A 14,171-nucleotide genomic window follows, 5' to 3' on the forward strand; every position below is an offset into this window, starting at 1 on the left:
TGAGCAAATTTTGGTTAGCAAGCGTAGCTGCATGTTGATGAAAGATCACATACTCACCTTAATATCATTTTAATTGGTTTTAACGAGATGCAGCACTTGTACTATTAATACAGAACTTTCCAGACCTCAGACTCACAAATCCATTATCACTTGTTGAAGCATCCCCACGGCCCTCATCACTTGACTTATCTCCGTAATGAGGTCAGAAAAGTTGCTTCCATTTGCACGCGATTAGTGCAAACAGCAGGTCTTTGTGTCCAAGCACAGAAAAACAATATGAAAAAGGGAAAAACCGCGAGGATGCACCAATCATCAGTTACAAAGGTCAGCATTTTTACAAGGCAAAACACATTATCTAAGCCTGCCACGTGGATATATGAGGTGTAACTCAGTGTAAGACAAGGGCGGGGAAAACGATCTGCCAACAAGTAGCCTACCTGCCAACTGGAAGAGATGCAGGCAAACTGACGGGACTTATCAACACGTCCGTGATGACTGATGACAAACCGTGACATGCAACATTTCCACGGCCTGGAAACAAACTGCACTCGACCTGCCTCTACAGAAAACCATTAACCAGACAGAGAAGTCAATGTCGCATGCAAGGTAAAGAGCGAGAAGACCACTTACCCTGTCTGTCAGTCCTCGGGTGAACCGACCGAATCCAAAGTCGATGTCCTGACGATCCACATCTCAATACCTCCACAAGTCCTCCTGACTCCACAGCGGCATGTATTGACTTGTATTAGGAGGGGTAAATCAGCCCTGAATGATGGATGAATATGTGGAGTGAGTCGATCACATGTTCATTAGATGTGTGAAGGAACCTTTAAAAACCTGTCCAAAAGTGGTGAAATCTAATGAAGCTCAAGTACATTTTTGCGTCTTGCATTTAATTTTTTTTTCTATGCTTATTCATACTCCACTGCATTTATATGTTTGCTTACTTAATATACATTGAAGAAAAAAATTCTTTCAAGGTATATTAATTGCTTTAGGACTTGAGGACATATTTTCATACATGTTAAAAAACTAAAACTAAAAATCTGTATGTGGAAAATCTCATAACAAAAATGCGTGTTTGAAATTTGATTCATAAACATGTAAAAATGTGGACGTTTGCCAATTGGATTTAACACCACCAAATCTTAGAAGTAGCTTTTTTAAACCTAAACTATTCATTTCAGAACACTGTACTTATTTAACTGCATAAAAAGCAAATTTGTTTGGGCACAGATTAGTAATTGTGACATTATTGTTTATGTCAGTTCCTCAAATTGGGACAAAATCCAGATTATATTTGAAGCTTTAGCTAACATTTCTTGTTTTAAAGTCAACATGACCAATGAAAAGTACAGAATTATCCATTTTCAGTACTTCTGGATTTGTGATTTCTCTAGTGTCCACTGAGCATGACTCCCATGTTAAAATGTTCAACTTTACAGATTTAAAAAAATCATGCTAATAGCCTAGCAAGGAAAATGGTTTTAGAAGAACTAGCATTTCATTAGTCTGTTATTTAAGGCTAATTATCAGTCATTTCTGTGTTTCATCACTCTTACAATGTAACGGATGTAGCTAACTAAGCTTGATAGCATTAGTTGATAACTTATCACTTCACTTCTTCATTCAAATATGGTAACTCTGTACCATATGGCTAAAGATTAAATGCTAGTTTGGAGGCTTTAAATTGAGGAGTCTAAACCGTAGAGTCGGTACCAACGGTTACTGGCTTTGGATTATTTCATACCGTGTGCAAAGAAAAAATACTTAGTTTAAAAATGTATTTTATTTTGATTTGTTATTTTTCTAAAAATGCTACTACTACCTACACCTCACTCCCTCAGTCGTGTTTTTTCTTTCATGCATCAGTAAGTCTGCAAGCTAACCCTTGAAAAAAATGACAAAAACAAATATCACTGGAGAGCTTCTTTGAAAAGGTAAAATGAGACACCAGAGGGGTCTCAGAGTGCCAAGAACAAAAGAAGAAGCTGTATTTAAAAGAAATGATCAAGAATCCTACTTAAATTAAAGGTTCATCGCAACAGGTGATTCACACGCTCTGCAGTTTGAATAATATTCAGTGACCAGGTAGCTAACGATGCCACGAAACAAATCTAAATCATTTTGCAAAATAATAAGTACTGATAGTGCATTATATAAAGAGGCGTAGTTATAGTTACTGTTTATACCTCTAGAGGTTGAGGGTCCATCGTGTCATACCCCGTCCATGCCAAGAACAAATGAAATTCTAAATAAAAAACTAAACTTTTTTTCATTACCTGCTGCAGTAATAGAAGAAAGCAATAAATCTAAAAACAAAATGAAGCAAATGTTCTTATTTTTTAATACTACAAAGAGCCAATGAGATGTGTGTGAGATCTATGTAATACAAATGTGAAACTCAAATAATAAAGTTCAATGACCCTCCACTATAGAACCACCAACCGTTAATCTCATCACCATTAATCTGTGTCCTGTAAATTATGCAGTAGTAATTTTACATTCTTTGGAGAACTGCTAAAAGTTTGGACTGCATTTGAATGGAAACTGGTCACGTGGCGACGAATCTCTGAGGGGAACTGAAAAACAGTTTGAATGTGCAGAAGCAATTTGTTTGTGATTGCCATCAGTGTTTGGATGGATCTCATTTTGTGCAACTCAGCTGCTACACTGCATCATTTAACACAGCCTTTCTTCTCTTATGATTCACGCATCCTCCCCTTCACATGCAAACTTTCTCTCCCCTCCTTCTCCTCCTCCTTCCTTCAGACTGCTTCCTGATCGTTGAGCAGAGTCATCATCAGATCCATCAGTGCACAGTCATTGCCTGAGGAAACACGGGCCAATTATGGCCATAAATAATAATGGGAGAGCGCATCTGGCATGATGACTGATGGGCCTCTCTCACAGCTCATTTACATGGCTTTTGTGTGGCCATCAGCAGCTTCACTCTAATGTAATGCTCAGAAAATGAGCCTTTCATAGAATATTGTATGATTCAAGGGTGGAAAAACGGCACAAGGGCGGTGCATGCTGTGGACTGGAAACAGGGAAGGAGCGAGCATAAAGAGGTCTTAATTGTCCCATTATATGCTGCCATACATACAGTGCGAGCTTGTGGCTTGTCTCTGCTTGTGTGTTACACAAAGAAGTCCATCCATCAATATCAACATGAAGGGGGACTGATTGTGCCTGTGCGGTCAGGTAACAAACTAACCACCTCCCACGCTCGAACACACACACACACTACAGATACTTTACATGTGCCTGTCAGACACCTGCCCACTTATCCTGCCTCCTTAATGCTTTTCATGTCAATTCCTAATGCGCAAAGTGAAAAACGATAGCGTTACTTCAAAGCACAGATTGGTGGACAGTTTTTAATTTCTCAGCATAGGTGTCAACGGTGTTCGGAGAATCCTTAATCTGTCCTTTGGGTCGGTGGCTGCCTAGAGCCACAGAACAAAAGGCTGCAGCATGCTGACGTGTGTCCCAGGAGCTGATAAGCCTGGTTGTTAATGGTGTTAGGGTAGATTTCATTACCCCCTCCAGACTGCTCTCATTAAATAAACATCCTCCTGTCACATCCTTCACCCTGCGAGCAGAGGAGTAACCGAGGCAGGACAGGGCGAAGGGAGGAGAGGGATGAGTGAGACAGACAATAAAGCGGAATGTTAATGAAAAACTTGTCAATCAAAGTCAAGTCGGCTGCAAAATGTATGTTGGTGTTCTTGTAAAAGTACTTGTAGCGCTGTTTTTTTCTTCTTCTGCTTGTTATCCAAGCTAGCACTATGACTCTGACAGTGTTGGCTCCTTCGACTTCATGATTCAGGCTGAAATATCACCAACTGTTTAGAGCAGATATTTTTATGATGGACTCTGGATTTTGGATTTACATTTGTGGTTTGAGAGAAATGTATCAACAGCACTCGCATAGATTTGCATAATATTTATCGGAAAAGTACATGGTCCTTTGGTATGGTACAATTCTATTTATACAGGGCCAAGTTATAGCAATCTACTCAAGGTGCTTTAAATTGTAAGGATAACCTCCTGCAGTATTAAAAAATGATCAGTGAGAATTTGGCAACAGTGGGGAGGAAAAACTCCCTTTTAACAGACTTTCAGCAGAGTCAGGCTCAGGGAGGAGCAGCCATTTGTTGGGGGTGTGGGCAGAAATATACTAACAGGTCATTGTCACTAATACACAGGGGTAGCATAAAATACATATCAAGTAAAAACATTGTAAAACCACAAGCTATAAAAGATATGTATAAAGGAAAAAAGAGTAAGTCTAAGAATCAGGTACGGGCATTAACAAGCAGGAAAAGCGAGATTAAACAAATAGATTTTTAACCGTGATTTAAATGATTGGATAGAATCGGACGCCCGGATAGCAATAGGAAGGTTATTCCACAACTCTGGTGCAGCCAAGGCAAACACACGGTCACCTCTACACTTCAGCCGAGATCTTGGCTGCACCAGGAGTAACTGAGTAGATGATCGTAGTGCTCTGGCGGGAACATACAATCTAAGGAGTTTGATAAGGTAGCTCGGTGCTGTGTTGTTGGTGATTTTAAACGTAAGCAGCAGTATTTTAAGTTGGATGTGGTATTTAATGGTTAGCCAATGCAGGTCAGCTAGAACAGGGGTAATAGAGGCAAACCTCCCAGTTCCGGTCAGAATGCGTGCCGCAGCATTTTGAACTGTTTGCAGTCTATGAAGAAGGGCAGAATGAAGACCGAAAAAAAGTGAATTGTAGTAATCCAGCCTAGAGGTCACAAAGGCGTGGATGAGCTTTTCCAGGTCCTTATGCGGAACCAACTGCCTAGCCTTGGAAATGAGACACAGTTGGTAGAAACTAGATCTGACTACAGCTGACACTTGTTTATCGAATTTGAAAGAGCTGTCCAGCAACACGCCCAAATTGCTAACAGTGTCAGAGAGGGAACTGGTAAGGGAACCAAAGGCATCACGAAGTTGGCCACGAGGAATGTTACTGTCAAATACCACGATTTCAGTTTTCTAATCATTTAGGATAAGAGAGTTTCCTAAGAGCTATTCTTTGACCTCACACATGCACTCTTGAAAGCAGTGCAAGGACAAAGCAAGATCATCATTTAGTTCAAAGTAGATCTGTATATCATCAGCATAGCAGTGAAAAGCGGTGTGGTATTTCTCAAAGATTGCGCTTAGAGGGAGCATATACAGTGAGAAAAGAATAGGGCCCAGCGCAGATCCTTGAGGCACGCCACAGCAGACAGGTGCAGCGGAGGAAGAGCAGGTGCCCAGGTTGACCGAGAAAGACCTATTGGAGAGGTATGATTTAAACCATTCAAGGGCAACACTTTTAATGCCTACAGTATGCTCAAGCCACGCTAATAAGATGTTGTGATCTACCGTATTGAAGGCCGAGGATAAATCCAATAAAACTAGGACTGCAGAGCGTCCAGTATCAGCAATTAGAAGAAGATCGTTAAGGACTCTAAGCAACGCTGTTTCGGTGCTATGATGTGGTTTGAAGGCAGACTGGAATTTATCATTAATGTCATTCTCATCCAGCTACGCCTGGAGTTGTGAAAGAACTATCTTCTCAAGGATTTTAGACAGGAACAGGAGCTTAGAGATCGGCCTGTAATTCACATAATCATTATAATCAAGGTTCCTTTTTTAAGAACAGGCTGAAATACAGCATGTTTAAAAGCTGACGGGACGCAGCCAGAGAGTAAAGAAGAATTCAATAACGATAAAATACTGGGTCCAATTACATCGAAATTTCGAGCGGCTGGCACGTAGGATTTCATAAGATACCTGGAGTTTATCTTTACTCCACCTCCTCTCATCGCGGCGGCACACAGGTCGTAAGGCGCGTATAGAGTCGTTTAACCAACATTGGGAATAAGTTCAAGGGCGCTTCATTTTAATAGGTGCAACAGTCTCAAGGATAGAGGACCATATGGTTAACAAGGTGTTAGCAAAGTCTTCAACCATATGAGAGGTAAAACAATCAAAAGTAGTGGATGCAGAATTCAAAAAAGAGAGAAAAATTTGCCACAGTTTCAGCATTAACTATACGCATAGATGGTAAATGGCCTGTATTTATATAGCGCTTTACTAGTCCCTAAGGACCCCAAAGCGCTTTACACATCCAGTCATCCACCCATTCACACACACATTCACACACTGGTGATGGCAAGCTACATTGTAGCCACAGCCACCCTGGGGCGCACTGACAGAGGCGAGGCTGCCGGACACTGGCGAACCGGCAACCTTCCGATTACGAGGCGAACTCCCAACTCTTGAGCCACGATCGCCCAAGGGCGAAGGAGGGCCTCAAGGTGCAGTTCAGTATTACCTAAGTCCCAGCATTGTTCATATCCTTGATGCAAATGTCCAAGCCATATGAAAAGACCAGGTCAAGGGTATGGCCTTTAGCATGGGTTGGTTCATTAACCCGCTGAATGAGTTTAAAAGAGCCAGTAAATACAAGAAAGTCTTTAGCTAACGGGTCGTCCTTACAGCAGACATGTGTATTAAAATCACCAGTAATAAGAACACAGCCATATTTAAAAAGAACAGATCCTAAAAGTCAGCGAATTCAGGGGGGAGAAGCTCTGAGAAGGGGATGGACTCACCGGGAGAAATCCAGGTCTCCGTCAGGAGTAAAACGTCCAGGCCTGTGGCGAGGAAAAAGTCATTTAAAAGAAAAGCCTTATTCGCCAGCGACCTAACATTAAATAAAGCCATCCGTGTCCAGGGAGCTAGGTCACCACCGGTGGCATGTCGCAGGACGCTGAGGTTGTTGTGATGGACGCCGTGTCTAGAGGACGTTATCCAGAACCGAACAGGGAGGCAAGCCACTGGAAGGGCTGGGTAGGCTTGAAATCCAGCGGGGCAGATCCACCGATGGCTCAGCAGTTTAGCATCAGGGCGGCCTCTGAAGGAGGGGAGAAAGTGTAGAATATCCCGGCTAGCATATGGATAATCCGCAGCCTTGGCTTTAAGGTAAGCCTTGAGACGACGCGAAGGCCACTCCTTTTACCCTGTTTCCTGTAACGTTTCCTGTGCAGATTGGAGAGGGGTAGGCAGGACATACTGGTGGGGGAGTTCCGCTATAGAGGGGTGGCGTCACCCAGGGTCCAACATGGATCCGGGCGATAGAGTAAGAGAATCGGAGATTTAAAAGCATTTGTCTGTCGTAAGTTATTAGTACATAGCCACCTGATGAGCATAAAACCAAAACAATAAGGAGTACTATGCCAAGGCGCAGACAAGGACGGCCTGCCATACACACCGGCGCCATCTTGAATAAACATCACCTCATTCAGCCTGCAGTAGAGGTAGGCATGACATTAGACACTATTCATTTAAGATGTGATGGAATCAAAGTAATTTTTTTCAATCAAGACAACAAAAGACAAACATAAGAGAACACAAGGCAAGCCTATAGCAGCATAACAGCATAACTAAGGGAAGGGTCAAATGCATGTAGTGTTTTCTAATGTTGTCTAAGGCGGACATGTATGACATGAAAAGCATCACAGCTCAGAATTCAGAACCAGGCTCCAGTGGAAGGTAGTTTAGTTCTGAATTGGAGGTTGTTATACACATCACAGATGGAAACCCAAAAGCAAGTTTTTTTTCTTTATTAGCTTATGCACAAGGTGAGGATTTTTAAATCAAACCACTATCTTGGAGTCAGCATCCAATCAGCTATTGGGTCAAATCATTGCAGATGGCACAGTAAGATGAACAGTGTTTTGTGTAATGCATTTCAAAGTAACGCATTACTGTAATTACAAGTTTTCCTTGATGCAGTAATGTAATGTGTTTTAGTACTAAATTCGATTAAATTCACTTTTATTTATATAGTTCCAAATGACAACAACAGTCATCTCAATGCCTCAATTTATATTGTAATGCAATAATACAAAGAAAGCCCCAACAATCAGACAGCCTCTTATGAGCAAGTGCTTGGCGACAGCAAGAAACCTCCTGCAGAACCAGACTCAGTAATTGTATTACAGTTTTGCTGTTTCTTGAGCGCCAAAGAATAATCAGTTATCTGCATGATAAGTGGATAAAGAAAAACAAACCAAAAAAAAAGCAAAACAAAACATCAAATATGTTTTTTTCTTACCGTGCACTTGTGCTACAATCAGCTGATTTCAGTTCTTGTGCAGGAAGGAGAAAAATATTGGAGCACTCAACAACTTTTGAGACATTGCTTTTATTTTTTATCGCATTAAAGAACAAGAGCATAATGGTAAAATGTAAAGTGTGTACAGGCTAGAAACCGCTGCATTACACTCCCAACAAAAGTTTGGCTCTTTGCAGGAATCTTCACAAACAACATGTTGACAATAAGCTAGAGATAAACCTAGAGTAATGTCAAAGCTGAGTACATGCCGACATAGAAATTACTCCAGCGCATAATTAAGTAACATACTGGATTATTTTCCCGATTCTCCCACTGAAAACGCTACGTCCAGATGAACAGAATCAACTTTTGGGAACATACTGGATTACTTTAAGAAAAGTAATAAGTAATACATGACTTTTTTGTAACAACCCCAATACTAAAAACGATATAATCAAAGAGTGCTTGTTTCTATGATGTAGAAAACTGAAAGAATCTTTGAGGAACTTCACATTTTAATTTTTTCTTTTAATTTCTGAAAACATTTTCTCAAGTTCTGAGTCCATCAACCGGTGGATGGAAACTAACTTGTGAGCATGCTCATTCTAGCATTTAGCTACAGACTTGCAGGGATTTTAGCACAGATTTACTGGACACTGTTCTTGTTTTAAGATACCCACCAATCACATGGTGAGCTGAAACATCTAGGCTTTTGATATAATTACAGTTATCCAGACATGTCCTCGACCCCTTTTACAGTTACCCTTTTCCTCTCCGTAATCTCTTCAATCAGCCTCTTCGCTGATTCCGTCTCTTTTGTCTTCTTCCATTGGTTTTTGCTGCAGTTTCCTTTGCTAGCGACCCTTTCATTACCCCCCTTACACCTCCTCTGACCCTGTGTGGACTCATGTCCCTCCCACCCCTTGCTCTTTTTGCCCAGATGAATCTATGCCATCATCCTCTCTTCATCTATCAGGGTGCTCTCATTGTTTTGACGTCTAGTTAATTCTCGGCTCATGATTTATCAAATTCTTATTACCGCTTGGTGAAAGCCTCATTCATTGTCCTGATGTATGGTAATGATAGTCCTGGTGTAGCTGCCTGAATCGCAACAAACCAGCTCATTTTTTCTTCTTCTTCTTCCCCTGTTTCCTTTATGATTGCCTTTCCTTTGTAAACTGTTTTCGTTTTACTTTTTATGTGCTCATCTCTCAATTATGTACATGAATCTAAAGCTGTCCGTCCATTCATTTTCTTCTGGGTGTAATACACAGAGAAAGACAATCAAACACACCTATGGCCAATTTAGAATTGCAAATTAACCTAATTGCCATACATTTCTTTGGACTGTGGAAGGACACACAGAGTGTCTGGAGTGAACCTGTGGCAGTATGGGGAGAAAGTGAAAACTTCACACAGAAAGGCCCCGGCCAGATGGTGGAATCAAATCCAGGACCTGCAGTGTTGACCACTACAGCTCCCTGTTGACCAGTAAAACTGGCTTCTGGCAAAGCTGACTCCACCGTAACCTTTTATGAAAATGTCAAAGCTTTCCAAACAGTTTTGTTTGCTATAGGTTGTCAGTAAGGTTAGGTAAACTAGAGTGTTTCTGGTGTTCGTAGTTGCTAGTCTTGACGCCAAGACATCAAACAGAGTGCCCCAACAATGTATTTGTTAGGAAATGGTTTACTGTTGGTCAAAATGAGTGAACATAAACTTTTGTGTTCTATAAAAGTAATTACTATCCAGAAGAATACAAATAGACTATAAAATGCATGCCCTCAGTGGGAAAGAATTGGGAGTATGCTACTTCTAGATGGAAAATTCCCAAGGTTATTGTTAATTTGACTCACAGCTAAAGCACCTCTATAGTTTGGATCAGTACAAACTCCACTTGAAGATTAAAGACTGCATTTACTAAAAAAAGTAAAAGTTTTCTATTCATAAAAACTTTATGTAGATGTTAGCTCCTTCTGGAAAAATGTTGCCTTTCATTTGTCCATAAGCATCCAAGCACCAGCTGTATAATTCTGTTTAATGTGGCTAATAAGGGCCAGAAGTTGCCATCACCTGGATTCTGACACTAGAATAAATGGTTGAGTAAGTGCCTGAATGGTGGTGTGTGTGATAGTGAGGTTCCAACCTTGTGTTTCCAGGAACCCAGGAGTGAGGGCAGACAGGAGGGCAGGCAGATTGTGGGTAAGAGAACTAGGGACACAAAGAGACGAGGGTAAATACGAGGCAAGAACATGGCCCGCGAAAGAAGAGGAGGCCTAGTTACCATCATGAGGTTGCTGATGAACTGGCAAAGAGTGGAGGACTGAGCTGGCCTCTAAAGTCGCTCTGCTGATTGCTGTCGATGGATTACAGGTGAGAGAAACAGGTGAGGAACCACATGGGCGGACACAGGAAAATCACAGGACTCAAATGGAAAAACACCAGACACTCACTCGGATCGTGATAAAGGGGTAACGATATAATATTATTAATAATAATAATGATAATAATAATATAATTTTAGGTACTGTATAACTTCATGTATTTTAGAGAAAATGAGCAATAATTACATTTTAGCTAAGTTTACATTATAAGTAATTCTGTGTATTTTACAGGAAGGGAGACAAATGATGCTCTAAGTAATTTTAAGTACTCTGGAATATCTCAGTCATTTTGTGGAAAAACAAAAATATTTACACATCAAAGTAAGCTGTACTTGTTAGGGCCCTGGCAACAGAGTACTGTACAGTTATTAAGATTAAAGGACAGGTTGTTGTTTGTTTTATATAAACTGAGAAAAATAATGTGCGAGTTATAACAGTAGTAGTTGTTCAGTTGATTAGTGCAAATTACAGTGCTGATGTAAACATCTATGTTTGTTGGGGGCAGCTTTACTTACTTAATTTACTTACAGTATAATCATTTCTTTGTTTACTGTAAACTTTACCCCCTTATTCTAGTGTGTCTCACTTCAACTTTACCTTTCATTTTAATTTAGATTCCATTTTCAAACAAAATACTCTGAAATGACATTTAATTACAGGGACTTACGCCCTTAGTGCTGTATTAGAAAGAGTTACCAGGCTGTCCTGAGTGGATAGGATTTTTTTAACGACTAATCTGACAGTTAGAGGTTTGACTACTTTGACTGAAAGGTGTCTGGAAAAGGCAGTTCAAACCGACTGGTGTTTATTCAGCGTCAACTTGATTATTTACAGTCACTGAACTGAGCTGGGCACTGTGTCATGTTTTAGGGCAATTTAATGGAATTATCCGACATCATGGCTTCCAAGTAGTTTGTTCTTGTGTTCTGGTGGCTGAAATTCTAGTGTTGTATTAGTCTGTCACGTAGCGCTAATTAGCAGGTATCTATATGTGTGCATAGTGCCTGTACAGTTTATAGATGCCATTCACTAATCAAGCTTTTTAGCTTTAGCCGATGACCCCACTTTTTCATCTAAATGTGGGCGAAACAATGCTAACCCATGGGTGATGACCAGCAAGCTAAGCTAAGTCCAAGTAATTTGATGATACTACTTTTTTAGTTTTGCGTAAAATATTGGCATAGAATACTTTTACTTTTCAAGAGGTATTTTTAACATGGTACTATAATACTGAAGCAAAGTTATATAGTAAAATCTGACTGCTTATTTGCTTCATTGTATATCATTTCATTTGTAAAAATGCTATATTTGTTTCAGCCCAAACAAAGTGCTAATTGAGTGTGCTCACAGTTGGTTATCCTCCCACCAAAAAAATCAATTCTCATCCCTTCATTCTCTCCCTTGTTCTTTATTTCCTTCCCTTTTCCCCTCTTGTCCACCCCATCTTCAGTGCCAGTGAAGGACAGGCGCCGGGTTAGAGGAGGTCAAGCATTAGCGAAACTATCTAATCACTAGCTCTACTCTTTCTCTTCCTCCTCTCCCCCCTTTCTCCTCCTCTTCACTGACAAGTCATCTGTCAAACGGGTTGGCGGCTCTGGCCTCTCCATTAGAGCTGTGGCACCTGAGTATTTCTCAGTCCTGCGCCCGCACACACACAAAAACTCACGCACACACACTTTTCCATGCATCTCCCAGCCCAGACACCCTCCTTGTGAGCGGTGAGATCAATGCAGCCAGCTCCATGCATCATCTGTCACACCGCTGCCCTCCCTTTAATGAGCTTGTCTGGCTTCAGCTCCTCCTTTTTCATTCTCCCTTCTTCTTCTTCACCTTTCATCCCCTGTTCAGCTGACTGTTTCAATCTTTTAACTCGGCTCGCCTGCATGTAGAACAACTTCTCTTCTTACTTGTCCTACTGTCAGTCCCCCCCTGACTTACTCTCTATTTAGGTAATGATACAAGCAGCATGCTTTATAGTGGGTGGAGATTACAGCAGCCAGTCCGTGGGCAGTGGTGAAGGAAGTCCTTGAAAAAAAGCACCAAAGTTTCAATGATTTTGATGATTAAGATCCTACAAAAACATGCAGCTGCAGCAGTGTAAGCAGTTTAGTGTCTTAGAGCCTGTAAAGATTAAATCTGATGAAATGATTAGTGAAAAAATAAAGTTGTCTATAAACTTCTGAAATTTATTTTGGACTTTTGAAATTATCCATGAAACACTGATAATTTGAATTGCGGATAATTTAGGGTGGTACAGCGGTGGAGTGGTTAGCAATGTTGCCTCACAGCAAGAGGGTTACTGGTTTGAAACTGCTGGCTAGCTTTGGCCTATGTGGGTTCTCGCTGGGTACTCCAGCTTCTTTCCACAGTTCAAAGACCTGCTTGATGGGTTAATTCATGTTTCTCAATGGCTTTAGCTTTTATTTCACATTATTTATTTGCTAAAATCATTTTGGTAAAAAACAAATTACACAGGCGGCTACAACCCTGGTGCCAGTCCCAAGGCTGTGTTGCATTATGAATGTCAAATCAAAGATGCAGATCATAAGTAAGATTTCTCCATGGTCTGTGATGTTCACAGACAGCATTATTATCTGTAGTGAGAGCAGGGAGACAGCAGGAGAAGGCCTGGAGAGGCCGAGGCATGTACAAGAGGAAAGAGAAATAAAATGCAGTAGTAGTAGAAGCAAGGCAGAACACGTGTGTGAATGATAGAGACACAGGTGCAATGGTGAAGATGCAAGGAGCAGAGATAGTGAAGGTGGAGGAGTTTAAATATGTGGGGTCAACCGTCCCAAATAACAGACAGTGCAGAGACAAGTGTCAGCAGAAAGACAGCAGCAAGAAAAAATTTAGACAAGAGCGAGACCTGCTATGATGTACGGTTTGGAGACGGTGGCACTGACTAAAAGACAGGAGGCCGAACTAGAAATGGCAGAGCTGAAGATGCTCATATTTGTGTTGAGAGCGACTAGAATGGATAGCATTAGAAATGAGTACCTCAGAGGGACAGCTCAGGTTGAGTGTTTCAGAGAGAAGCAAGGCTGAGATGGTTTTGACATTAGCAGAAGAGGGATAATGGGGAAAGGATGATGAATATGAAGCTGACAGGCAGGAATAAAAGAGGAAGAGGACAGAAAAGAAATTGATGGATATAGTGAAGGAGGACAAGCAGAGGGTTGGATGCTCGGAATATGGTGAGATGGAGGCAGATGATCCATTGTAGAAACCCCTGAAGAGAGCAGCCAAAGAAGAAGAAGCAAAAATACGCACATACTTACTGGACTGTGTGGGACTGCACTTTAAAACCTTTATAATTTTGAGTTAACTGAACAAACTGTGATTTTTTTATAGCATGCAAACACAAGTTATTATAGTTATTATAGTTAACTAAAATTTAGGTAAGAAAACTAGCTGAAGTGATTTTGTGAACCTGGAAAAGTGTAGTCATTATGTCGTAATAAACAAGTAACCTTAAATAAATGACATTTATACACATGCGTTAACATGTTTCATGCCTTACTTCCATGTATGATCTTTGTGCTGTTAGTGCAGGGTGATGATTGTCTAAAGACTTGTTGTTATATTATGATCGTCCAGTATTCAAAGATAGAAATGGGCTGTCATAAACAAGACTGACACTAAAA

The 14,171-nt window shown here is 40.8% G+C and overlaps 1 protein-coding gene across 1 annotated transcript in view; it reads right to left on the reverse strand.

The window, feature by feature from the left end:
- The window catches only part of homer1 (homer scaffold protein 1), an 80,402-nt gene extending 73,364 nt beyond the window's left edge, over positions 1-7,038 (reverse strand). The window contains exons 1-2 of the mRNA XM_080907846.1: positions 6,639-7,038; positions 631-765 (exon numbers count right to left, since the gene is read on the reverse strand). The gene's annotated coding sequence lies outside the window, so the exon portion shown is untranslated. The remainder of the gene's footprint in view (positions 1-630; positions 766-6,638) is intronic.
- Between the last annotated feature and the right edge of the window lie 7,133 nt (positions 7,039-14,171).

The sequence above is a fragment of the Rhamphochromis sp. 'chilingali' genome, assembly GCF_963969265.1.
Source record: "Rhamphochromis sp. 'chilingali' genome assembly, chromosome: 2".
NCBI classification, from domain to species: Eukaryota; Metazoa; Chordata; class Actinopteri; order Cichliformes; family Cichlidae; genus Rhamphochromis; species Rhamphochromis sp. 'chilingali'.